Source organism: Rhincodon typus, chromosome 3, assembly GCF_021869965.1.
Source record: "Rhincodon typus isolate 14 chromosome 3, sRhiTyp1.1, whole genome shotgun sequence".
NCBI classification, from domain to species: domain Eukaryota; kingdom Metazoa; phylum Chordata; class Chondrichthyes; order Orectolobiformes; family Rhincodontidae; genus Rhincodon; species Rhincodon typus.
Window position 1 is genome coordinate 73,554,735 of NC_063334.1, and position 26,789 is coordinate 73,581,523.

Below are 26,789 nucleotides of genomic sequence, written 5' to 3' on the forward strand. Positions count from 1 at the left end.
ACTGCAAATACATACAAGTAATTGTTGCAAACTATTTGAGTTTGAAAATCTATGGGCCGGAACTCCAGGCACATGTTGTCAAATTGGGTCCATCAATGACCTCAGCTGCTGGCTGCAGTATAATGTGTGCTCTCTGGGTAAATTCAATCAATTTGAATTCCTTGGCGAGCTCCACCACTAAAAATATGTTTTGAACATGCACCTTTGCCAAAAGCTGTCATTGCCAACATAAGGGTGGGGTTATTGGTTTCATCCCATTCCCTAAACTCCCCCCAACCCAACCGCAAAGCTCTCATTAGTTTCCCTTTCTTCAGAGTATTCATAATCCTAGGCGGAGCCCACGTGTCCCTCATTGCTAATCCTGCACTATTTACTAAAATACTGGGAATGAAATGACAATGATATTGGGAGCCTTCATTGCTCACTTGACCTGAGAAAGGCAGAGAGAAGCCTACAGTATCATGCAGGATCCCCTAAAGCACCAGGAACTCACTAAATCTGGGAGCTGGCCTATTTTCTAGATTTTCCACCATCTATTTGATGCAGATATAATATTCTCGCTGCAACTTCATGTTGTAGATACATGTATCTCACTCATCAGCTCAACAATGTTTGTAAGTGAATCTAGTCTACTATAATCTGGGGACTACAATTTTTCTGTAATCTATCAGAAGTCACACCCCATTAAGTGCAAACTGAAGTTTTACATGCCAAGAAATTTATTCATTTACTGAGCAGTGGAAGTTACAAAGCATAAAAATATGATAAACTCTAATGAGTACAGAAAACAGGTATCCTAAACTGACCTAATTCCATTTGCCTGGTTTGGCCCATATTCCTCTAAGCCTTTACTAATCATGTAACTATCCAAATGTCTTTTAAATGTTGTAATTGTACTCACCTCTCCCAGTTCCTTGGGCAGCTTATTCCATACCCGCACCACCTTGTGTGAAAAAGTTGCCCATCAGGTCCTTTTTAAATCTTTCCCTTCTCACCTTAAACCTAAGCCCTCCAGTTTTGGACTCCCCTACCCTTGGAAAAAGACCTTGGCTATTCACCTTATTTATAGCTCTCATGAATTTATCAAACTCTATATGTTCACCCCTTAGCCTCTGACACTCCAGTGTAAAAAGTCCCAACCTATCCAGCTGCTCCTTATAACTCAAACCCCTCAGCCCTGGCAGCATCCTTGTAAACTTTTTCAGTACCCTTTCTAGTTAACAACATCCTTCCTATAGCAGGGTGACCAGAATTGTTTGCAGTATTCCAAAAGTGGCCTCATCAATGTCTTGTACAGCCGCAACAGCCATGTGGTTGACTCTTCGCAATTAGGAATGCGCAATAATGTTAGTCTAGTCAGTGATGTCCACATCCCTGTGAATAAACAAACAAAAGGTAAAAGATGTAAAGGGAAAGAATACACTGGTAGGAGTATCCTATAGGCACCCTAATTGTAGCTATACAGTAGGACAGAGAATAAATCAAGAATATTGAGGAGTTCAACAATCATGGATGACTTTAAACTTCATGTAGTTTGGGATATCAGATTTGCAGTGGTAGCCATGAGGAAGAATTCAAAGTGTATTCAGGACAATTTCTAAGAACAATCTATTATGTACCCACTGAGGAATCTGGCTATTTTGGATCTGGTAATATGTAATGAAGCACGTTTAATAAATGATCTTAGAGTTGGAGATTCTCAAGGATACAGTGACCATAGCATTGTAGAATTTACCATTCTTTTTGAGAGGGACAAACCACAAGATTATAGACTACAAGAGACAGGAACAGAAATAGGCCATTCAGCCCATCAAGTTCACTCTGGCATTCAACAAGATCACAGCTGATGTGATAATCCTCAGCTCCACTGTTCTTCCATTTTCCCATAATCCTTGATTGCCTAACTAATTATAAATTTGTCTACCTCAGTCTTGAATATACTTAATAAGCTAGATTCAACAGGCCTTTGAGGTAAGGAAACAACTGTGTTAACCTTAAATAAGGGTAATGACAAGGAATGAGGGCAAAGCTGGCTGGATTGGACTGAGAAAGGAGCTTAGCAGCAAAGACAGTTGAGGAACAATGGCAGACATTTAAGAAAATAGTTTGTGGCTCACAACAAAGACATATCCCAGTAAGGAAGAAAGATCTAGGATGGGAATATGTTAATTATGGATAACCAGGGAAGTTAAGATAACGTCAAACTTAAAGAAAAAACTTACTGTGTGACAACGATTAGTGGTAAGCCAGAGAATTTGGAAAGTTTTAAAATAAAACAAAAGACAACCAAAAGTAAAAGAGGGAGAAGATAAACTTTGAGGATAAAATAATATCGAGACAGACATCAAGAGCATTCAAATACCTTAAAAAAGGGAGAGGCCGAAGTTATCAAAAGCCCCTTAGAAAATGAAGCTAAAAATAATAAAGGAAAACCAGGAAATGACAGAGGAGTTGAATAAATGCTTTGCATCCGTCTTCACAGTAGAAGACACTAATAGATTCCAAAATTACTACATAATTAAGGGGCAATAGGAGAAGAGGGAATATCTACAAATACTAGAGAAAAAGTGGCAGTGAAACTGATGGGGCTAACAAATGATAAATCCCCTGAACCTGATAGGGTGCATCCTAGGACATTAAAACAAATAGTTCCAGAAACAGTGGATGCTATGGTACTAATTTTCTAGGAATCTTTAGATTCTGGAAGAGTCCTAGAGAATTGGAAAACTGCCAGTATAACACCTTTATTTATAAAGGGAAGGGTACAAAAATCATGTAACCATACAGTAGTTAGCTTAATATCTGTTATTAGAAAATTGTTAGAGTGTATTATAAAAGACGTATTAGCAGTACATTTAGAAATACATAAAATAATGAAGCAGAGGCATTGTGGCTGCATGAGGGGGAAATCAAGCTTGAAAATATACTAGAATTCTTTCAGGAGGTAACAAGCAGGGTAGATAAAAGGGGAGCGGTGACTGTAATATGTTTGATTTTCAAAAGGCATCTATTAAGGTGCTACACATAAGCAGGGGATTGTTAGCTTGGTTTGCAGGTCTGCAATGCAGAGTGACGCCAACAGTATGGGTTCTATGCCTGCATCTGCTCAGGTTATGTGAAGAACTCCCAATCTGTCCCCTTGCCTGAGGTATGGTGATCCTCAGGTTAAACCACCACCAGTCATGTCTCTAAAGAGAGGGCAGCCCTATGGTCTGGTACAACTATGGCAACTTCACCTTTACACATCAGACAGTATTTTGCAGAACGGCAACCTGTGACAAGTGCGTGCCACAGGGATCAGTGCTGGAGACACAATTATTCACAATATATATTGATTACTTGGTTGAGGAAAGTGGAATTTACTGTAACCAAGTTTTCATAAACTTATGTTCCTGCTAGTTAGCAAGAAGGTCAAAGAGCTCACCGTAAACATTTTAACAGAATGGATCATAGCTCCGAAAAATGACACCTAGGAATGAAAGTGATGGTGAGTTTCATTGTCCCTGGAGGAGTAACTTTATAATGGATACATTCTACATCCAGGGAGAAATTTGTACATTGTACAGGTGTAGTGAAGTTGAGATAAGTTAGAAAAATTATTGCAATCTTTTGAATTTAGGTTGTTTAGCATTTGTTTTACACTCGCAAATTGAGACATTAAATGAAAGCAATTCAATTCAATTTTCCTTTTATTCATACACAGGATGTAGGCATCACTGGATAGGCCACTGTTTATTGCCAATCCCTAACTACCCCAGAGGCCAATTAAGAGTCAACCATATTGCTGTGGGTTTTGGAGTCACATGTAGACCAGACCAAGTAAAGATGGAAGATTTCCTTCCCTAAAAGACTTCAGTTAACTTGGGTTTTTATGACAATTGACAGTATTTACATGGTTGCTATTAGGCTTTAGTATGTAGATAGAAAGAATATATATGTATAGGTAACTTTTTTATTCATTCATGGGATGTGGGCATCATTGACTTGGCCAGTATTTAATGCCCATTTCCAGTTGCCCATGAGAAGGTGGTGGTGAGCTGCCTTCTTGAACCACTGCAGTCAATTTGGTGTAGATAGACCCACAATGCTGTTAGGGAGGGAGTTTCACTTTGCCCCAGTAACACTGAAGGAACAACAATATGCTTTCAAGTCAGGATGGTGAGTCACCTGGAGGGGAACTTGCAGGTGGTGGTGTTGCCATGTTGCCCTTGTCCTTCTAGATGGCAGTGTTTGCGGGAAGGTGCTGTCTAAGGGGTTTTGGTGAATTTCTGCTTTATATCTTGTGGGTGGTACACACTGTTGCTAACTGAACATCAGTGGGGGAAGGAGTGGATGCTTGTGGATGTGCTAGTCAAGTGAGTGGCTTTGTCTTGGATGCCGTCAAGATTCTCAGGTGTTGTTGGAGTTGCTCTCTGGCATGTTCTGAGCACACCAAAATAATGTTTTTCTCAATGTTCGCTATTGCATCATGGCCTTCATTTGGATGACAGGGTGTGGAAGGATGTCATCTGGCATATGTGGGTGGATAGACTTTGGCACCAAACAGCTGGAGCAGGATGCAAGTATTGTGGTTGCTACCAGGCTACCGGGCATTCACCGACATGATAATCTTACTATGGTCACATACCAACTGCATGTTGTCAGAGCCTGACCCAGTACACCTCTCTATAGAGAATTGGTACCTATTTCTTAAGGAAGTCCCTTCTAATAACATGCAATTGCAGTTGCAATGAAGGAAATGAATGGTGAATTGCTGTATGTTCTTTACAGTGTCTGTTCCAGTTGGAAGGGTCAATTGGTTTAGTAACTGAGCCATCCTGATGGCAATTGGGAGCACGGTCCTTGCCCTGCAGATCCATGTTGGAGGTGACATATTTCTGTGATCACCTCCTTGGTGAAAAATAGCCAGCAAATGGACTGTTTCTGGCAGTAGGAGAAATGCTTCATGAATGTGGTCCTCTGTCTCCTCTGTCTGATATCTCCTTATCTACGCTGATGTCTCTGTTCTCTTTCCCTGTGATGTTTCTGCTTAAGGGACAGGCAACTGAAGGGCCTATTTCTGAGATAATTTGTTATTCTCAGAGACCTTCCAAAGTGCATAGCAAAATAGTGGAGGGCTCAGCACCACTCCTACAAGAGCCAAGCTTCCCAATAGTTCTGCAGCACCAAGTAAATAATCAAAAGCAAAAGTTGAATGATGATGCTTTTCAATAGCACATGCAGAATGTCTGCCAGTCGCTGCATGCATGTTATGCTGCCTATGTTTAACAGAAGTAGCAAGATTCTAAATGGCAGCCATCAAACTGGTGCCGATATATGTCACAATCTTCCCACTGCTTCTGGTGTATGCTCAGGAGGCCTATGTATTGAACACACTTAATGACAGTCAGGTTGGAAGCTGTTTGAAGTGAACCCATCAACATTTTATTTTCATACGGCTCCTGTAGCAGTGAAACCAGCAGTGCTAAGGAACTATATTTTGCAGCCAGAGTCTTCCGGAAATGGTATACATAGTTGTGCACGATCTGGCAATTATCTTCTCAGATTTGGAGGAGACAGAAGTATTTAAATGAAAACAGAAAATTTTGACAACACGCACAAGTCAGACAGCATTAGTGAAGAAAGGAAGTTAGAACTAATATTTCAGGTCTGTGACTCTTCAGTTCCAATTAAGGGTCACAGACTGAAATGTTAATCCTGCCATAATTTCACCCCTGATGCTGCCTGACCCGCATCATGAGTTTCTGCAGTACTTTGTTGAGAAACATCATTTTTAGACCTGCCTATTATAGAGACACACACAGCTTCTGTTTGGTTGAATGATATCATAGTTCTTCCATTTTCTCGATGAAAATGTCTTCTGATATAAGAAATAGCCTGGTAAAAAAAAATGGTTACATTATTGTTTTGAGAAATAGCTTAATTGTATAGATGACATGTCAGCTCAGCTCAATGGATCTAGGAAGCTAGACAGAATTGTACTACTGGAACCTTCCAACATTCTTATGTCCTGTGATCTGGCCCTTCAAATGCACCTGCCACTAGCAGATATTTTCAATCCACCTGTTCAGACAGGTTATGACATTTGTCAGGTTCAGTTGGATCAATGGGCTGAGGAGTGGCAGATGGAGTTTAATTTGTACAAGTGCAAGGTATTGCATTTTGGCAAAACAAACAAGGGCAGGACTTATATAATTAATGGTAGGGTTCAGGGTAATGTTGCAGAACAGAGAGATCCAAGGGCTCGGGTACATAATTCTTCGAAATTTACATCACATACAGACAGGGTAGATAAGAAGGCTTTTAGCACTCTTACCTTCATTGCTCAGATCTTTGAGAATAGGAGTTGGGACATCATGTTGAGGTTGTACAGGACGTTGGTGAGGTATCTTCTGGAGTACTTTGTACAGTTCTGGTCACTCTGTTATAGGAAAGATATTATTAAATTGGAGAGGGTTGAGAAAAGATTGACTATGATGTTGCTGGGAATGGAAGGTTTGAGTTATAAAGATAGGCTAGGTAGGCTGGGACTTTATGCAGTGGAGTGTAGGAGGTAAGGGGTGACCTTATAGAGATTTATAAAATCATGAGGGGCATAGATAAGGTGAATAGCAAGAGTCTTTTCCCTAGGGTGGGCAAGTTCAAAACTAGGGGTCATATTTTTAAGATGAGAGGAGAAAGATTTTAAAAGGACGAGGGATAACTTTCTTACACAGAGTGTGCTTCGTATGTGGAATGAATTGCCAGAGGAAATGGCTGATGCAGATTCAGTAACAACATTTAAAAGACATTTTGATAAGCACATGAATAGGAAAGATTTGGATGGAAATGGACCAAACACAGGCAAGTGGAACTAGTTTGGTTTAGGGACAGTGGTCGGTCTGGACTAGTTGGACTGAAGGTTCTGTTTCCATGCTGTATGACTCTACAATTCTAAGTGCGACTTGAAACTGGATCTTTTGGCCTGAAGGTAGGGACACTACCAATGTTCTACAAAACCCGAACACTATAGATATTTTCTAATTAATCTACTCAGAGATGTTAAGATGAATTTCTGGAGCAAGGTGGGACTTGAACAAAGGCTTCCTGTCTCAGAGGTAGGGACACTGCCACATCACCACAAGAGCTCAGTCACCCAATATTAATACCTTTAACTAAATCAGTAGTTCAGGGCTTGAGTGAAGATTTATAGCTCGGTGCTGGTTGTCTGCTATCAAACCTCCCAGCTCGGCGAATGCACCAACATCTGAACGGGAAATAGTGAGAGGAGGCTGTGGTCTTGGGCCAATCATATGAATTTATTAAATCTGTCTTTAAATTAAACTTGTACAGAATATAGTTCAATTTTTCTTGAGGGAAGTCAAACCTTCAATCTTTATCCTGTTATGCTGTTGCCTTTTAATGTAGGTATGTGTACATGGATACATGTGTGTGTTGTCAGACCTCTGTAATTGCTATTGTGTCTAGTTGCTGCAAGATGCTTAGGAGTCATGTGGACATTTGTAGGGGGGATGGTATGTGATAACCCAGGAATTCTTACAAACATTAATTGTTGTAAAGCAGATAATGTCATGGGATACTCTATATCGCTAAGCAGAATAAACACAAATGATCACTGTTGACAGTAAAAACCTTAGGATTGATGCTGCTCAAATATTGATTGTCAATTTAATTGGAAACACCAGGCAGCAGTGTTTCCAAGTTCAAATTATAAACTGTTTTATTAATAGTACATTACCAATATTAAACCTGACAGTGCAACTCATTCTTATGGGCATTTTTGCTTGAATTTTGAAACTAATAATCTGTACCCTAGTCCCATCCAGAACTCTACTGTAGTGATTTTCTTATTTCTACTTCAGACATTCTTCAGAAGCCAGGGAGTGTTGGAGTCGTTGTTTTCCAATGTTTTTCTTAGAACAGGTGGGAATATTTAAAGTAACAGCAATAATTTTTAAGTGACAGCAGTACACCTCCAACTCATTGTCAGACCTCTCCGATTGAGAGCACCCAGTGCACACTATTGAAACTGATTTTTTTGGAGCTTTCTGTGAAAGGGTGTGAAGCTAGCTTCATAAAGGACACTAGGACGTGATGGTCAGTCCACTCAGGAGTATGGTGACAACAACTTATCTGTACACTCGGACTTATGTTGACTTGTTGTAACTTGTAGAAGGATGAGCTGACAGTGTCTTATCTCCTCATCAATGGTGGCCTTTGAAAATGGTGGTTGCTAAGGTATGGGAAATTATCAAAATATTCTAGAATCTCTCCTTTAACATGTGGAATGTGAAATATTTGGCTGATGAATTATACATTGATATGAGTTTTGTTCTGGTAACATTCAAGGACAAGGCAGGTTTCCTATATGCAGAATTGAAGCAATCAAAAGTAGCTTGAAAACCATATGCAAAGTGGGCAATGACACTGTCGTCATCCACAAGCTGTAGATCATGTATATTATCATGAGCATACCAGGCATGTACTCAGAGTAGTTTGTGTATTTGTACAGCTCATTTAGCTCCAGTCTAATTTCTGCAGAGTTCCAATTTAAAACTAATCAGCATTAAAACAAGATTATCAGTAGTTTATTGTGAAACTACTGCAGTAATTTATTCAAATAAAAATAATAAAAATAATTTGCTAAAAATGCAGATGCAAAGATTATAAGCAAATATGGATACAAGATACTTATAGAGATTAAAGTAAGATCAGCCTATTATCACTGCAAGCCCCATTACTTGCTTGAAGATTCTTTTTCTGAGGTGAAGGGATTGAGAAGTTGAAGTCTGAATTCTACAGCTCTGCTAATTTCTCTAGTTAGAGGTTGTCTATGTAGGTAGACTCAGTAGCTAGAACAGCTTCAGGGAATACGTAAATAATCTTTCTCTTTGCTAGACATGCTGGCGTGCCATTTGGAAATTGTTTAGAGTTCTTTTCATCAGAGTAGCAAGGCTTTCCAGGTACCATTTCTCTTCATCTTCCAGTGCTCGAGATAAACCCTAGCTCTCACATTCTGTTCACAGCTAGTGAAAGCTAGAGCTGGTGAATGGACTCCTGTGATCTCTTGAAAAGAAATTAATGGCTCTTTCAGTCAGTTCTTAATTACGATCAAGCAAAATGGCTGCTGGTGTTAACTTTGATGAATCATTATTCCACAAAGCAAAGTACTGGAATTCCCTGTAGTGTCCTTCCAATCTCCTGATCAACACTACAAAAGCTGTTGAGTCTTCATGCCTTTTGAGTTTTTAATAGACAGTCCTGGAACTTCTTGAATTTGTTAATGTCCTTTTTTGATTCAGTCTTAAGATAATACATCAGTCTGTCCATGTTTGGCTGCTATGAGTCAACAACAGCCATCTTGTAAGATTCTATATCCATCATAGAAAGACAGAATAGGCTTCTTTACCAAATTTATAATTATATGTTTGTGACAATACTTACTGTGGTCAATTTAGTTTTGGTGTGGAAGATACCAATGTTACAGAATTTCCCATCTAGACAGTATTTAATACTCAAGCCACCTTTCATGGTAGTGAGAGCAGTTGATCTTTGAGATGAGTATAGTCATTGGCAAGTAGATTGTCAGTATTATGGGGGCTTTATCACAGCCTTGTTTAACTCCACTCTGGGCTTTGAAGGCATCTGTTTCAGATTTCCCATTCAAGACACTTGAAGCAAATGCAGTCAGTAGCAACTATGGTATTTTTCACATCAATATGGGCATGACTGTGCAATGTTTTTCCAATCCTAACTTTAATTCTCAGATGAACAACTATACAATATAGATAAATACATTTAAGCAGATTTATTTTCTAAATGTAGCTTTTGTTTCAAATAAATTAATGAGTTAGAAAATTTAGTTATTTATATTTCATACAATTGTTAGCATGGAACAACTCACAATCCTTGTTTTCCATTTGTCTTTGCTCTTTTAAAAGATGAATGGATGTTTTATTTTCTGCAAATTTCCACTCTTTCCATTGTTGTTATACTGCTCACTTGTTCTGTATGCAGTATGCGCTGGACGAATGGACCAGGGAAGTGCATTAGTTGCCCTGAGCTGGCATGGGGACTATAAAGGGCTATGGTAATGAGTTGGGATAACGGAGGCATGGGAAGAGGGTGTGGATTTGGTCATAAGCATGGTTAAGGATTACAGGACCTAAAATATTGCAGGACATTTGCAACAATGTCCCAGAGAACTGAAGCTAACCTTTTAACTAGTCCACCCTGGCACCTGTACTCTGCTTTTGGGGCAATGGGCTCAATTCCTTTCTGTACCCACCCTGGTGCAAATGTCATTGCATTTGGTCGCTTTTTTACTGATGGGGTGGGGGATATCTGTCTAAGAAAGAAATTCCCCATCTCATCCTGCCTTCTGTGATAGTGAAACTTTGAGACTCATTTTCCAACCTCCTTAAAGCATGTTGTCCGCGTCACTCCTATCTGCGGTAATGTACATTGGTTCATGTTACCAATTGGACTCAATTTTAAATGTTTAAAACTGCATTCCCTTATGGCCTCACCATTCTCTTAAAGCACATACCCTAACTGCACCAAAAATTTCTCTGTTCCTCTAATTCTGTTACATCCCTACAAATGGATAGGCTGGTGTTGTAGAAGGTAACCCAGTTCTGCAATAACATTGCACTTTATATTAAGTATCGATCATTGGATTGATTGTATTTTCTTCTGTATCCAACAGACTGCTCCATTATTGTCCTCTTTCAAATGTTATAAATAATTTAATCCAAGCAAATGCTGGCCCTGAACCAATATTAATTCAATTTATCAATATGACTTTCTTATCCATAATTTTCACTGTTTGCTGGTTTACTTTCTCTGTTCTTTTCCACAGCCATGAAATGGAGCATTCAATTGAGATTGTGCCTGCTAAATATATAGTCCTAGCTAAATATATAATAGCATAGTTCAATTTATTTTTGGACCAAATCTAATGCTGTAGACATCAGAAGCAATAGCTGCTAAATATAAGTTTAAAACCAACATTCCACATTGCAATCTTATGAAAATTTGAAAATCCATCTCTGTAATGTTAAAATGGTCCTTGTGATCATTTCAAAGCATAGAATTGTGTGCCCTCCCCTGTGTCGAGAGTCTGATGGCGGGAGAATATTTAATCTGCTGTAAAAATGGCAGGTAGGGTCCCTGGAGGCATGTGGGGGTTGAGGAGTGGGGGGGGGGGGGGGGGGGGGGGGAGCGGCAGTGGTGCGTAGGGAATTCCTCACTCAAAGACTCTGCACTTGATCTAGGGACCCAGCATTAGAAAGAAGATGCCAACTGAAAGCTGTCCCTTGCCCTTGTTTCTTACCTCATCCCTTCCGTCTTCTCCCCCAACCCTTAGCACCATCGGCCTGCTCATTTCCTACATTCCAGGTACACTGTGTCCACTTGGTACTGGCACTGAAGGGACAATAGTATTATTTTTCTTTCAAAAACTCTGCCAGTCTTGCCCTGATTCTCCTGAAACCTCTGTTTCCTTTTCCATACTCTCCCTCTGTAGCCACACTTTCTGCCCCTTTGCTTATACCAAAAAATATCTCTGTGCGCCAACTGCCGGCAGACACTCATTTGCTGTTGATGTCTGATCTTCCTTCTCTTCTACTCCCAGTGTATCATGAAAGACACATTAGGAATGTGTAAGGCTATCTTATTTTTATGTAAAAGGAAGCGGGGGAACGGATGTCATCTCCCAAGTGGAATAGGGGTTGTTGTCCGGTCACAGGGATATAGGAGAGATGTCTTGACCTGAAAGAGAGGGGCGACTGAGTCAGGTGGTGGGGTGTTTCAGGTCCTGGGATTAGGGCAGGGTGTGAGGTTCTGAGAGGAGAGTATAGGTGTCCACAGAATTAGACAGATGTAAAGTATCTTGGGAGTTAGTCTAAGTTTATAATGTTCTAACATTTCCTGAGTAACTATTTACTGAACTGCAGTGGAACCCTCTTAATTCTTTGACTTAAGGATACTTCTGCAGCATTCCAGGCACAGGAGAAGTGGCCAGCAGAACCTCCAATTTTCTGGGCAATTCCCTCGGAATTTGCTATGTTGAGAGATTCTACAGGTTCCTCATGCAAAGTACCCCAACCTATGCTACAGAAATGATTATCTGGCCATCAGAAAAACAGGGCCTCAGCAAGTACCTAGGACTCCGGCCTTACACTTCAGAAGCTGACTCAAAGAGGATGCAGCAGACAAAGCCAAGCTGTCCAGGGAGTTGTAAAGAAAGTGCAGCCCACACCAGGTCCTTCCCAGGGCTCAGCTGTCAAGGAATAGCCGTGTCAGTTTTATAACATTCTTTACACATGGAGACAACCACATCCCATGGTAACAGTCTTGAGCTTGCACCCAAACACTGCATGTGAAAGGTAATAGGAAAGCACAGTGAGACATCCAGGAGAAGCAGAATTATGCAAGGTTGAGCCTTTTATGAAATATATATTGAAGGATTATAATGAATTAGATTTTGTTATTTACATTGAATCCATGATTTATGAGTGGGTTAGATTTTGTGAGATCTGCTGGGGTGAAGTATTTGTTTGTAAGACTTTTGGAGAGAAAATATTGGTGCAGCTCTAATGCCTCAGTATTGGAAGAGCAGTCAGCAGAATGCTGTTAATCCCATCAGGATGCGTTACAAATGAATTCCTCAATGTGCAGAATTATCGTGTTTTGAGACTAAGTGACAGGGCAGGCTAAAAAGCAGAAGGTTTTGCTGCTTGGAGACAGGACAGGTTTTCTCTTTTAAAATTACATTTTCATGCATGGTTAAAATACTAAATTTTAGTAGCAGGTGGGCAGGAAGTTATGGTCCCTACAAGTGCCTTCCAGGCTCCAAAATCTGGGCACCATGGCACCTGGCTAGCACTTCACTTTGCAACACAGGACTAACAGAGGGCCTTAGTTCATCACACCCACCAAACCGAGAGATGCCTGTGGCACATTCAAAGAATGCCCCACGCTTCAGTGACATCTTCCTAGAAGTTCTCCTGCAGTGAAAGAAAAGGTGTGCTGTTTTTAATGGTTGGCAGCAAGAGGCAAACTCAAGTCACCAAGGCATGCTGGACCAAAGTGGCTGCAGAGGTTACCACTTGTGGGAACCAGAGGACAGAGGATATCCAGTGCCTCAAAAAGCTGAATAGTCAACTGCATATCACCAGAGTACATTCTGCTATCTACTCAATGCTTCATGCCCTTATAAGTGTGAGTTTACCATGTAAGCTTGCCACTGCACAGGCCTGGTACACAGAAGATTGGGTCTCCATTTCCATCACATGCCTCATGTGCAAGCAACGTTTATCACTTCTCTGCACCTACCAATGTTGTACAGTGAACACCATAGTGCCACTGCCTCTCAAATATCTGCCAAGGTTTACACTTCAAATAGAAAAGGAATTAAAAGACTCACATACCACTGGCTCACTGACATTTTATCACGACTAGGAGAACCTATGTATCTGATCACTTCTCACCAAAGTCTTGCATTGGACAAGGACCCAATCACAAAAGGTGGCTTTCCCTAAAGACTCCCTTTTTTTTTTCCAGAGGTGTCCATTCACGTATGTTAGCTGCTGTCCCTCATCGTCTCCACCTGCTACTGGAAGTCCCATACACACACACTCCTGCTTGAAAGCTGCTGTCCCAGCCCCTACACATAGTACTCAGTGATCATTTGCTAAGTGGTTTTGTGATTCATAGCTTTAATAGCACCATGCTGGCTAGAATATTCAGTTCACACACAGGCAGCGTTCTTTTCTCACCTCACTGATCTGGGCCAATGGTAAAGGTTGGGGTGATATTGAGCATTTGCTCCAGATGACCTTCTCAGCCCCTGATCTGTCCTAGTGCCCTCCAAGGGAACCAGGCTCTGTGGCAGCTCACCTACATGGAGTCTAGGTCAGCCAGGTCTCCAGGAGCTGTATGATTGATGTTATTTCAGTTTCTATTTCCTGGTTGATCCTCCCTAAGCCATTTCCCAGCATGTGAGTGGATCTCCCGACACTGGACATGACAACCTATTGCCCCCTCCCCACCAGGCCCCTCACCCCCTCCAAATTCACAACACGCAGGTCACTCCAGGATTCCTCACTGCTATCCGGTTCTATAACACACCAACACTCCAGATTCCACAATGCCACTGAAGGAGCTGTTTGCCTCCATATCATCCACCAGACTCTGACCCCAAGCAACTCCTCTCTGAGAACTATTTCCTGAGGCTGCCTCTAGCTATTGGTTCAGTAACATTGCTCTGGCCGCTTGTATATAGCTGCCTGATGACTCTTTGGGGTTCAGGGTCCCACATATTCTGTATATTGTTTCAACTCCTGATATTCCAATTTTGAAGGAATACTCTTGTACAGATTAGAAGGTTAACGTTAGCAGCCTTGTGATCATTCAATGCTGTTATTCTCAGCGCTTCTCTCTCAGTCCTCATCAACACCATCGCGAATACATGGCCTACCCACTCATTGACCTAACCATCCTCATCAGAAAACATGGTGAGACCAAGAAAATGGTCTATGGGAAGGACTGTCTCAACCAAAGAAGAGGTAGTGTAGAGAAAAGCCTGTGGATGAGTGTGAGGTGCTTTTGCAAGTATAAACCAGCTCAACAAAGTACTCATACCACTTTAATTTATTCCTACATGATAGGGTCATGCTGTCTATGGCTGAATCATTCACACTATCCATGACCCTCTGGTTATAAGGGGTGGTGCAGTTCTTAGCAATGCCACTGACCATGCAATGTTCCCGTAGCATCACCCTCACAGAACTGAGTCCTTGTGAATCTGATATAGCAAACTGAAATAGATAAACCAATTACACATCAGCATTCTGGCTGCTGCTGAGGCCTTTTGTTCACAGATTGGAATGGTATGTACAGTCTTCCATGAATATAAGAACAGGCTCAGTCCTGTTACTGCTGGAGTCAAAAATTGCAAAATCCATTGCAAGGACTTCTAGGTGTCTCTTATTGACCAGGGATCCCATGTTAGGGTGAAGTCACTTCCCTTCTTTGGCCAGAGTACACCTCTCTCAATTTCAACAGTAGTCATCACTAACAGCAGTCATCCCAAACCTCCCTGCTCTCCTCAGCCCATAGCCAATTGTCCAACTTACCAGGAAGTTACCCTACATGGCAGAGGGCTTATCCAGCACTGGGGAAACGCCAGCTGTGGCAGCATGAGGTCCTTAGTGTGCTGCTTAAATGGTACAATTCGACCCTTATCAGAATGACTGTCCCTCTATATTCATTACAATGGTGACGGGAAAGCAAAGGGCACTTCACTCCCTGCCAAATGATGTCAAAGCAAAACAAACTGTTAAATTTGCCCAGTCTTCTGTTCTTTTTCAGACTTCAATAGACGCTAAACATTTGAGCTAGAGGCTATGATGCTTTTATTTGGTCCGTCATTCAGTTCTCAGTGAAATTAAGTATATAAGGAGACCTAGACTGACAAAGAGACATAATACAACTGCAAAGAGTGATATGAGTAAATTTGACAAATTTTTTGATATGACATGTTGATGCTGATAAGCCAAAATAAAGTACTAGTGTGTTCACAAGTTAGTATTTCAAAACAAGCTTCAATGTTAGAAGTATAAGGTTGGATACTTTTTATTGTCAACCTGCACTTCCACAATGCTCTTGTTTACGTTGGATTGGCAATGAGCATTTCTCAAGACACTTAGACAACTTTTAGAGGATTGAATACATTAAGCACATTATTAGCAATTTATAAAGTGGCTTTGCTTCATTGCTGTAGGTGAATTGGAGCCTCAGTTTTCCACTATTTAGAGCATCCAAATTCAGAAGAAGTAAGTTGAGTAAAGTTGCATGGACATGCCATTGTATTAAAAAAGGGTGCAAAAATGAAATTGTACATAATGTACTATGGTCCTGGACTTCGCTTATTTGCAGAATTCCCGCCAGAAGTAGGGCAGGGGAGGACTTGAGGACTTCCAACTATCAGATGACCTCAATGTGAACTCAGCATTTTCTGGACAGATGCCAATTGCACATGCAGGGTAAGCGCTCAGCACAATCTCTTTCTGTCGGGGCTCCACCACTATGAAAGGAAGATAAAATACCACTGCAAAATTTTATTCGTGGCAGCAATGTAAAGAAATAGGCCAATGACTTCATAAAAACAAAGAAAAATCTGCAAATAATTATTCTGAGTCGAAGAAAGTAATATAATCAAACAGCGACTAAAGGATTGTATCATTTAGTTCACAGAATACATGCCAACTCCATGGAGAGCAATCAAGTCAGTCCAATTCCCAAATCTTCCCATAGTCCTGCCTTTTCCAGAAATAAATTTGGTGATCTTCACTATACATACCAGCTGGTTGTTACCAACAAACAAATCTAAACATCTCCAGTGAAGCCAGAATAACAACTGAAGAAAATTAAATGTGGACTAAGCCCTAGTCACTTCCCACCATTTACATATGCTAAAATGGGCAGTCAATGTATGATCAGTAAGCCCCTTCAGGAGTTGCAGAATTAAATTCTACCAGCTAGTTCTAGGCACAGAAATTCAGTGGAGGCCTTGCTGACTTGTTTTCCTGTGATGAGTCACCTCAAAAACAGGCAACAATTTACCAGAAGGTAAATTCAGATTCCGGAGTATTAGGTGGCAATTTGCTCCCAGGATAAGTATTCAATATCCTGAAATGTAAGCCGAAATGGGAATCGATTTAAATCAGTAACAGTCCACGATAACTCCAGATGTGAAATCACATCCCTCGCCTCTGTGATTTCTCATCCAACAGGATGAGAATGCACTTGTCTGGCTCTATTCTGATTGATCCAGTCTTAGGAAGAAAGGCATTTGCAATGGCATCTCTTTGCACTCTTACATGGTTATCTCTGGCATTCCCAAAGGATCTGTTCTTTGTCCCCATCTATTTCTCATTTGTCCCTTGTTGACACCATCCAAAAAAACTCTCAATTAAAACAAAATACTGTGCAGGCTGAAGATCTGAAATAAAAACAGAAACTGCCACAGAAATGCAGCAATTCTGACATAATCTGTAGTGAGAGAAACAGAGTTAACATTTTGAGTGTCCCAATGAAGTCCAATACAAGTCGGGGCAATGACATCTCATTTTCCATTTTATATCCCCCAGAACTTAATATTGAGTTTCTCTACTTGAGAGCATGACCTCTGTTCTTGTTCTTATATCCCCCACCCTTCCCTAGCCATGTCTTGTTTGTGTCTTGTTGGTTTTGCTCAGCAGAGTGGACCATTTTCTCCTTTTCACACCTAACATGTACACCTATTTTACATCTCTTTCTCTCCTTTACCACCATAATCTCCACATTTGTCTTTTACTCCGGGCACCCTCACAATCCATTCCACTGGCTCTTCTACCCCTTCTGTCAACAGCAGAAAAGAAAATATTTTCCAGCCCCTTTCAGTTCCAATGAAGAGTCGTACTGGATTCAAAACATTAACTCTGTTTCTTTCTTCACAGATGTTGCCTGACCCACTACGTTTTTCCACTTTTTTCCATTTTCATCCAAAAACATATCAGGTTTCATGCATAGACAGATGTCAACCAGCTCTATCTTACACCTCCATTGTCTCTAAATTGCTACTGTGTTTTGTCTGACATTCAGCTGTTCTGAAATTCCTCCAATTAAATATTGGAAAGATGTAAGCCATTATATTTGGTTCCTACCACATACTCTGTTTTTTGGACATTGATTTTGACTCTCTCCCTGGCAATCCTCTGAGGCTGGACCAGATTGCCTACAACTTGTTATACTTGAGCTCAACATGAGGTATTGACGATAAATCCATACAGGTCCTATGACTGCTTACTTCTACCTGTGCAACATGATCCAAAACCAGCCATGCTTCAATTCAACTGTTGCTGAATCCTCAACCCTTGTTACCTCTAGAATAAACTAGTCTGCTATTCTAAAACATTCCTGGCCAGCATAAAACCTTCCATCCTCCATAAACCGATGTTTGTTCAACATTTTACTACCTGTGTCTTTACTGACACCAAGACAAAATGCCCATTATCCTCAAACTGGCTGAGCTGCAGTGGTTTCTGGTTAAGCAAAACCTCAATTTTAAAATTTCCATCCATTTTTCCAATCCTACCTTGCCTTTTCCCTCCCTATCTCTGTAATCTCTTACAGCCTCACAAACCTCTCAGCTCTCTGAAATCCTCCAATTCTAGTATCTTAAGACCATGATTTTAATAGCTCCATCAGTGGTGGCCATGCTTTCAACTGCCCTCGACTCCTGGAATTCCATCCAGAACCCTCTGCCTTGCTTTCCTCCTGTAAGACTCTCCCTAAAACCTACCTCATTTTATCAGGCATTTTAGCCAGTTGTCCTAATACTCCCTTACATAGACAGGGTCAATTTTTATTTGATAAAACTCTTGTGAAGCACTTTGTATTATGTTATTACATTAACAGTGCTGTTTCAGTGTAAGTTGTTGCTGTTAAGTCAACATCTTTAATACAGAATTGATCAATAACTGGCATGGGAGAACTAGACCATAAAAACATAAAAAATAAGAACATGATTAGGCCCTTTAGCCCTTCAAGCCTGCTTTGTGATTTAATAAGTTTGAAGCTTAAATTCCATTTCACCACTTTTCTGACCCATCCTAATTCCCCTTGTGTCCAAAATTCTAACAATCCTAATTTTGAATATACTTCCAAAGGCAGAACTCTTAGGATTACAAACATAGGGATCTTAGGATGCAAGTTCATAGCTCCCAGAAAGTGGCAACACAAGTGTATAATGTCAGAAATACACTGAACGGCATGCTCACCTTCATTGGCCAGGGCTCGGAGTATAAAAGTTGGCAAGTCATGTTGCAACTGTATAAAACTTTAGTTAGGCCACATTTGGAGTACTGAATGCAGTTCTGGTTACGTCACCATAGGAAGGATGGGGAGGCTTTGTAGAGGGTGCAAAAGTGATTTGCCAGGATGTTGCCTGGATTGGAGTGTATTAGCTAGAAGGAGAGGTTGGACAAACTTGGATTGTTTTTGTTAGAGCATCAGAGGCTGAGAGCGTCCTGATAGGAGTATATAAAATTATGAAAGGCATGGATAGGGTGGATAGTCGGAGTCTTTTTGACCAGGGTGGAAATGTCAAATACTAGGGAACATGGGTTTAAGGTGAGAGGGGAAAGTTTAAAAGAGATTTGTGAAGAAGTTGTTTTTACACAGAGGGTGGTGCCTGGAATATGCTGCTGTGGAGATGGCAAACGCGGATACAATAGCAAAGTTTAAGAGGCTTTTAGACAGGCATATGAACAGGCAGGGAATAGAGGGATACGGACCATGATGCTGGAGATGGGATTAGTTTAGAATGGCGTCATGGTCGTCACAGACACGGTGGGCCAAATGGCCTGTAATGGGCTGTACTGTTCTATGTTCTATGTACTTAGTGACCAAGCAGCCATGATTATTTAGGGTAGAAAATTCCAATACTCAGATCTTCTGACTGAATAAATTTTGTGTCATTTCAATACTTAGCTGGTCCATCATCCAGCATCCTAAATCTAAACTCCACTGGAGGGAGAGCAGTCTAAATGCATCCACTTTGTCAAGCACCCACCCCCAAGTATTTTATGCATTTAAATGTGATCACCTCTCATCCTTTGAAATCCAAGAGACTGAAACCCATCCTATTCAATCTCTCCTTATGGGTTAGTTCTCTGATCTCATCCAATTTCAGTCCTCTAAGGCAAATGTATCCCTCCTTAGGTAGGGCATTCAACTATTCACAGTATTCCAGTTGCAGTCTCATCAAAGCTCTAATTAATTGAATAAAGGCTTCCTTTCTCATACTTGCCAAAGATCCTTAGATGGCACCTTCCAAACCCAAGACCACTTCCATCTAGATGGACAAGGGCAGCAGTTTCATGGGAACACCACCACCTGCAAGTTCCCCTCCAAGCTGCTCACCACCCTAAGCTGGAAATGTATCACTATTCCTTCACTATCGCTGGGTCAAAATCCTGGAACTCCCTCAGTGACAGCATTATGAATTTGCCTGCAGAACATGCAGCGCTTCAAGAAGGCAGCTCACTATGCACCTTCTCAAGGACAAATAGGAATGGGCAATAAATGCTGTCTCAGCCAGTATTGCCCATATTCCACAAGTGAATTTTTAAAAAAATACACCTGATTCCTTGCAATGAAGGCTAACATTCCATTTATCTTAAATAAAAGCAAAATACTGTGGATGCCAGAAATCTAAAATAAGAACAGAAAGTTTTGGTGAAAATCAGCAGGCCTGGCAGCATTCTGTGCAGAGGGAGGCAGAGTTAACATTTCCAGTGTGATATGACTCTTTGACGTAATTTCTGTGATTCAGCTATACCCAAATATCTCCAAATACAAACATTTACATGTCTTTCTCTTTTTCCTTTTATAAACTGTTCTGGGTTTCAATTGTTTTCACTGACGTGGTTAATTTTCACACTCAGATAACAAAGCAATCCATTTTTGCATACAGTAAATCCATCACAATATTCAGAATTGTGCCAAGAATTGGCAAGTGATATTCATATCAGCCAACTACCTAGCAATGACCATCTCCTACAAGAACGTGTCTAAGCACATCTCTTGGCTTTAATGCTATTAACATTGCCAAATTGCATTATGCTCAACATTCAGGGAGGTGGTGTCATCATTGACCAGAAACTTAACTGGACTAGCACCATAAATACTGTGGATGCAGGAACAAGTCAGTGAGTGACTCAACTCCAGATCCCAAAAACCTTTCAACGATCTACACTACACAGGTTAAGAGTATGATGGATTACTCATGCAGCTCCAACAACATACAGCAAACTGTATGGAACTAGTAGTTTGGATGCTTGGGCTGCCAGTATAGATGTAAAGTGGTGTCCATGCAATTCCTGTCCACTTCCGGTGCAGCTTTTGACAAGCACAACATTAGAAACAAAATCTGTGACACAGAAAGAAGTAATATGGCCCAGCATGTCTTTGCAGCTTGTAAAAGAACCATCCCATCCTGATCCCTGTTTACAGCTCTGGGTCTGTAGGCTTGTAAATTATAGCACTTCAAGTACATATCAAAGTGTTTTTGGCTGCCATGACGATTTTTGCTTCTACCACCTTTTGACGCAGTGAATTCTAGATGCCCAGAATCATTAATTCCCCTTTAGTCATTTGAATAGAATAGTAGAATAGTCATTTATTGTCACCTGTAGAGTGAAAAGTGATTAAGTTGCCATACCACAGCACCTATATTAATAACAAAAGGCATAGATAAAAAAAAAATTCTTCTATAATTAAGACAAAGTCCATCTTAATTTAAATCCTGGCTCCTATGTTCGGGAAAAGACAGTATTTCTGCAAGACTGCCATGCCAGGCCGTTGGACTAACAGACAAGATTCCAGAGAAGCCAGTCCAAGGCTCGTCCCTGATCTCAGAAAGGAAGATCCTGCAAAAGCCACCCAAAGGAGTCAACAAATTACTTTAAAGCTATGCCTCCTGATATTGACGTTAGTTCCTCCTAACTGCCTTATCTAAGCCGCTCATGATTTTATGCACCTCAATTATATCTCCACTCAGCCTCTTCTGCTCAAAAGAAAACCACAATCTTTCCTCATTATCTAAAGAACCTCTATCACGCGTAGTACTCACTGAGGGAGACTGGAGATGGACTTACAGGATACACAAGCTTTGGTCTTCGATGGTTCAGCTTTGGACTGAATGGCCTCAACACTGGGCAGCAGATGTCTGGGCAGGCTGGCCATAGGTAACCAAAAACCACTGTCAGAGTAATGGGAGCAGAGTGTAAATCTGAAATTTTAACAGCTGGAAGGGTCTTGTATGTCTGCAACAAATTTACTCACTAGAATATCTGAACCTGGTGGGCTTCAGAACAGCAAGGCTTAAATGTAAGGCCATTTCATTGAGCTGTCACCATATAGGGTGACCCAGTTACTTGGCTTGATAGAAGGAGCAACAGAATGGTTCAGAGTGATCACTCCTTCAGACTCCCCTGTGCAGCTAATCAATCATAGAAGAGCTTAATTGACCTTTCCCTATGATAAAAACAGAGAGCAGTTGGATCTTGTAATGGTGCAGTGTAATTAACAATTTTCCCAGCTCCAGTCACCTTTTCCTCATTCCTTAACATAACGAGCCCTCTTATAAAAATTTCTTTGCTTCAAATTGAACAATGCAGAATTAGTGAAAAACTTGCATAGTTTGTGTCTTCTTTCTAATACATCTCCTCTCTGCTCACTGCAAATTTTTTATACCTGGGTTGTGTTTCATCATTTGATACATAGACTGTCCTTATACTATCCGGCTGAAGCAGGAACACAAGAATGACAACTCAACACCCATTACCCACCTCCCCCATCGATCAAAACATGCTGCTGCAAAGCATCAATCTCAGAAGTAAACAGTTAAAGTTGGAAGCGCCTGCAGCACCGAAGAGTATCCAATGTAAACTGTTTCTTTCCGAGCATAAGCAGTGGGTGGCAAAGGTCAGTTTACTTCAAGATGGTTTGGTCATAGACGAGAAAATTTGTGAAATGATTAGGGTCAAGGTTGGAAACACCTGTTCAGAGAGGTAACAGCATATTTTTCAAATGGCAACCTTGCTAGTTATTGAGAAAAGGTACTTGCCAGCAAGAGAGTAAGTTTCTTGCCAAAAGAAGAACACAATTATGCCAAAACACATTTGGCAACGGGCTCAGATTATACATAGCTGAAGGTTTCCCTTATGCCTATAACTGGCAGGCAATTGACACAATCTGATTTTTGATTTATGGGGGAAGCATATGCTTCAAAAGTATTGCCAAGTAGGGAAATTGAAGTACTCTTATATATTTGCACGAATGTAGGCGGGTGAGTACAAAAGGTTTTGTTTCAGGGTTAAGGCGCTGAGCCAAAGGAAATTTAAGGTGTCTGATCAACGTAGCATCTCTGCAGTGGTCCTGCCGATGTCCAAGAGTAAGATAATACCTCCAACAAATCGTGCTTTGAAGACATTGTGCAATTTTTGGGGCAGCCATTCTTCCACAATTGAAATCTCAGGTATAGATCTGTGTTATGACAAAGTTACTTCAAAAGAAGTTCAGACTTTATCTTATACTGGTATATTGCAGAGAAGTTATACTATTCCTAAGAATAGTTTCTGAACATTTTCATTCATTGTAATTTTCAGTTGGTTCATTTAGAAAGGACAAAGCTTACAAGCATCTAATCCCTGACAAGCTCTGTGAATAATGAACTTGCACCAATCACAAAATTTTATACAAACTGTAGGGTGCAAATACGTACATATAAATACATAAAAATGAGGAGCACAAGCAGGCTATTCAGCCCCTCAAGCCTACTCTGCATGCAATAAAATCATGGAGGATCTGTTTGTGTTTCAAATCCCACTTTCCCATCAACCTCGATAACCTTTGATTCCCCTGCTTAACAAGAATCTATCTCCATCTTATTCAAAGACCCCACGTTATTCTGAAGCAGTGCTCCAAAGTCAAACAACCCTCTGAAAGTTAAAGAAAGATATATGGATCAGTTTCTGAATTGTTCATAAACAGTGAAACAGTGAACATTGCAATTGTTACAGTACAGGTTACTGGTAGCACTGACATTGGTATTTGAACAGTCAACTTCAAGAATCTTAGAATATCAGCCAACCTGAAAAACTATTATTCTGATTCCTTTTGATTGTGATTGAATTTCAGCATATGTTATGAGAGAGAGTGCTTTTGCTGTTCTGTGTTATTTTGTTTGGCTTACTAGCGAGCTGGCTGCTAGCACTCAGAGTGAGAGACTACCTTTTCCTGGAACACTGGGGTGGTTAGGAAATAACTCTTCAACTGTGACCTTCACAGCATGGTAACGAGCGAATACAAGTCAGTTTACGTGGGTACCTTAGCCCACTAGCACCCACAAGAATGTTCAGTTCTACTAGCAAACAGCAGAGTTGAAACAATGTTTTTAATCCCTGGCCTTGTGTATTCTTCAGAGGGAAAAACAAAATGTGTCTGTAGTTTTGGACGTAACCTGCAGGCATCACTTGCCACTGAGCAGGGTATCATCAGCCTCCCATTATTACTGTAGTCACAAGAGCTCATGGACAACTCTCTTTTGACTTGCCTCTTCTGCCTTTGAAGAGTTGTTTGATGTTCTCTTTTCATCTTTAAGTGTGAGATTCTGTTGATCTCTGTCAAGACAGCCATTTGATTCACATCCACAGCCATTTTTGGCTATCTCATCCCTCTTAAAAAAAACACATTCTGGAATTAATAGTTAAAGCTGTCCATAGTACTTCAGGGTTCTGACCCACAGCCATAATAGCATCTATGACCTCATTAGTCACCTCTTCTAAGAGTGTAGGATGAAGTCCATCACGCTCTGGGGATTTATCAGTGTATAGTTGGATCAGTTGCTCGGTACTGCTTCCTTAGTGATTGTGATTTTACTAAGTTCCTTTCTCCTTCATCTCCTGATTTACAGTCATGGTAATTTTTTGTATGCTTTACAAGGAAGATGGTAGGAAAATATTTGTTTATTTCATTTGCCACTTCCTGATTATCTATGATTAAATTCTCATTCTCATTCTCTTAGAGGTCCATACTCATTTTCATGAAAGTGCTTCATCCCTGCCAAGAACTTTAGTGGGCATTTTTTTTTAAGGATATCCAAAGTCCATTTTGGTTCACAGTGTTGAATGTCTTTGTGGGGTTGACAAAAGTGACAATATGGACCCTTGTTTTTCTCATGATGCTTTTTTTGCATGTATCTAAGTGCAAATCTCGATGTTGTTTCTGTTTTCTGTAAAGTCATACTTGCTCTCTAGGAGGTTTCCTTTTGTAGTAGGAGGCACAAGCTTATTCAGATCTATTCGAGCTAAGATCTTCCCAGTCATAGAGAAGAGGGTGATCACATAGTAATTGAAGCAATCTGACTGTTTTCCTTTGCTTTTGTACAAGGTGATAGGAACAGAATTATAATGATCCTGTGGAATTCTGCCCTGTTCCCTGGCAGACCATGAAAAGCTCATGAATTTTGGTATGGAGGGCAGAGCCACCATGCTTCAAAGCTTCAGATAGAATTCTATCAGCTCAAGATGCTTTGTTGCTCTTCATCTGATTGGTGTCAATCACAGTTTCCTCTGGAACTGACGTGTCATCCAGTTCTTTTTGTTTAGCAGGCTGTTGTTTGATATGGTTTTTTGCCAGTACCATGAATTTAGTGCTGAAGAGTGTTTCAAAGTGCTCTGCAAGCAATCAGTGTTTTACCAGTGGTGATTCGCAAGGGGTTTTTGGTTTATTCTGTGGTGCATATGCAGATCTTAGTACTGCATAGAAATTTCTTAAGTCACCTGTTTCAGATAATTGCCACTGTTCACAAATCTAATACTTCCTCATCATTTTCATCAAAACAATCCCTGGTCTTCTTGGAGCTCTGTCTGATCACCTTGTTGGAAGTATCTCGTACTGCAACTTTGGTGTGTTCCCAACATCTCCTATAGTGGAAGCAATAGTGAGATCAGGCTGTTCCAGTCTGATCTGTAAAATTTTTTGGTAACTATCCCTTCAAGATGATGTGTATAGGTTGATGACTGAAAATTTATTTGATTGGTTGTGTCTAGGTCTGTTCTTGAGGGCTTAGCATTGAAGTGGATGTTCAGCTTTGTGTGAATGAGCCAGTGCTCTGTATTGCAGTCAGCACTGGGTATCACTCAAATATACAGAGCCTCCTTTAGGTCACACTAGCATACGAAGATGTAGTGTATCAGATGTCAGTGTTTAGAGCAGGGATACATCTAAGTTCTCTTGAAGTGATCTTATTTGTTGGCTAGGGACAGCTGCTTTTCTGCATAGAGCTCTCAGAGTAGATGTTCATTTTCATTGCAGTAGGTTTAGATTCTGAGTTCCCTGTCCTACATTGGTTGTTGTTTAAGGTTTGAAGGAACCTTCTTCCCTTGCTATTTTACCTATCGCTAGTGAACCAACCATAATTCATGAAATATGGTGTGGCATCCCTTTGATCCAGAAAATGATCACTTTGGAATCCTTGTCATTACCTTTATCAAGGAAGACATCTGCCCAGATGGTGTCATGCTCATCATTTCTCTCCTCACTACAGTGAGACAGCTTGCCTTGGAGCCAGCAAGGAGAGTTGGCATAGATGAGGACCAGTGATTTCTGTCCACTCTACCAGTAGGATGGAACTGACTGGAGGTACAAGGTACTACCTGCACTTGAACACTCCTGACACACAGCTTAACATGACTAGGAACCTTCATTAGCTTGAGGTGTGCACTCTTAAAGTCATAAGGGGTGCAATCTTATTGGCTTTGAAACTTTTCTGCATCAGGACCAAAAGGGGGTATGATTGATCCTAATGGTATCAGGTAGCCACACAGAATGCATTCTTATGGGTGGCACCAATTCAGAGGCTACCTACTCTTTTATTATCCAATTAGGATTAACAGATGGATTCCTGAGGCTGGAGGCTCTGTCAGAGGACTATAAACTGTGTATGACTGTCAGGCCCAGTGGCGAGGTGGATACTTGATAGGCAGATAGGAGATCGTGTGTGCACTTCAAAACAAAGATGATCATGGTAGCCTTATGAAAATAGGGCTGCATGTAGCTGTGTGATTCCAAAATTGTATGGTCGTTGATTTAGGGTAGGCCCCCACACCATCACTGAGAGGAATGGCTTCGACCTCATGGGGAGTGTGGGGGTACTGGGAGGGATATATTTGACC

At 40.8% G+C, this 26,789-nt stretch overlaps 1 long non-coding RNA gene across 1 annotated transcript in view; it reads right to left on the minus strand.

Moving 5' to 3' along the window:
* Positions 1–701: 701 nt before the first annotated feature.
* LOC125482786 overlaps positions 702–26,789 on the minus strand; it is a 36,002-nt gene continuing 9,914 nt past the window's right edge. Inside the window, exons 3-4 of the long non-coding RNA XR_007261758.1 lie at positions 6,317–6,421; positions 702–1,374 (exon numbers count right to left, since the gene is read on the minus strand). This is a non-coding gene — a long non-coding RNA (uncharacterized LOC125482786). The remainder of the gene's footprint in view (positions 1,375–6,316; positions 6,422–26,789) is intronic.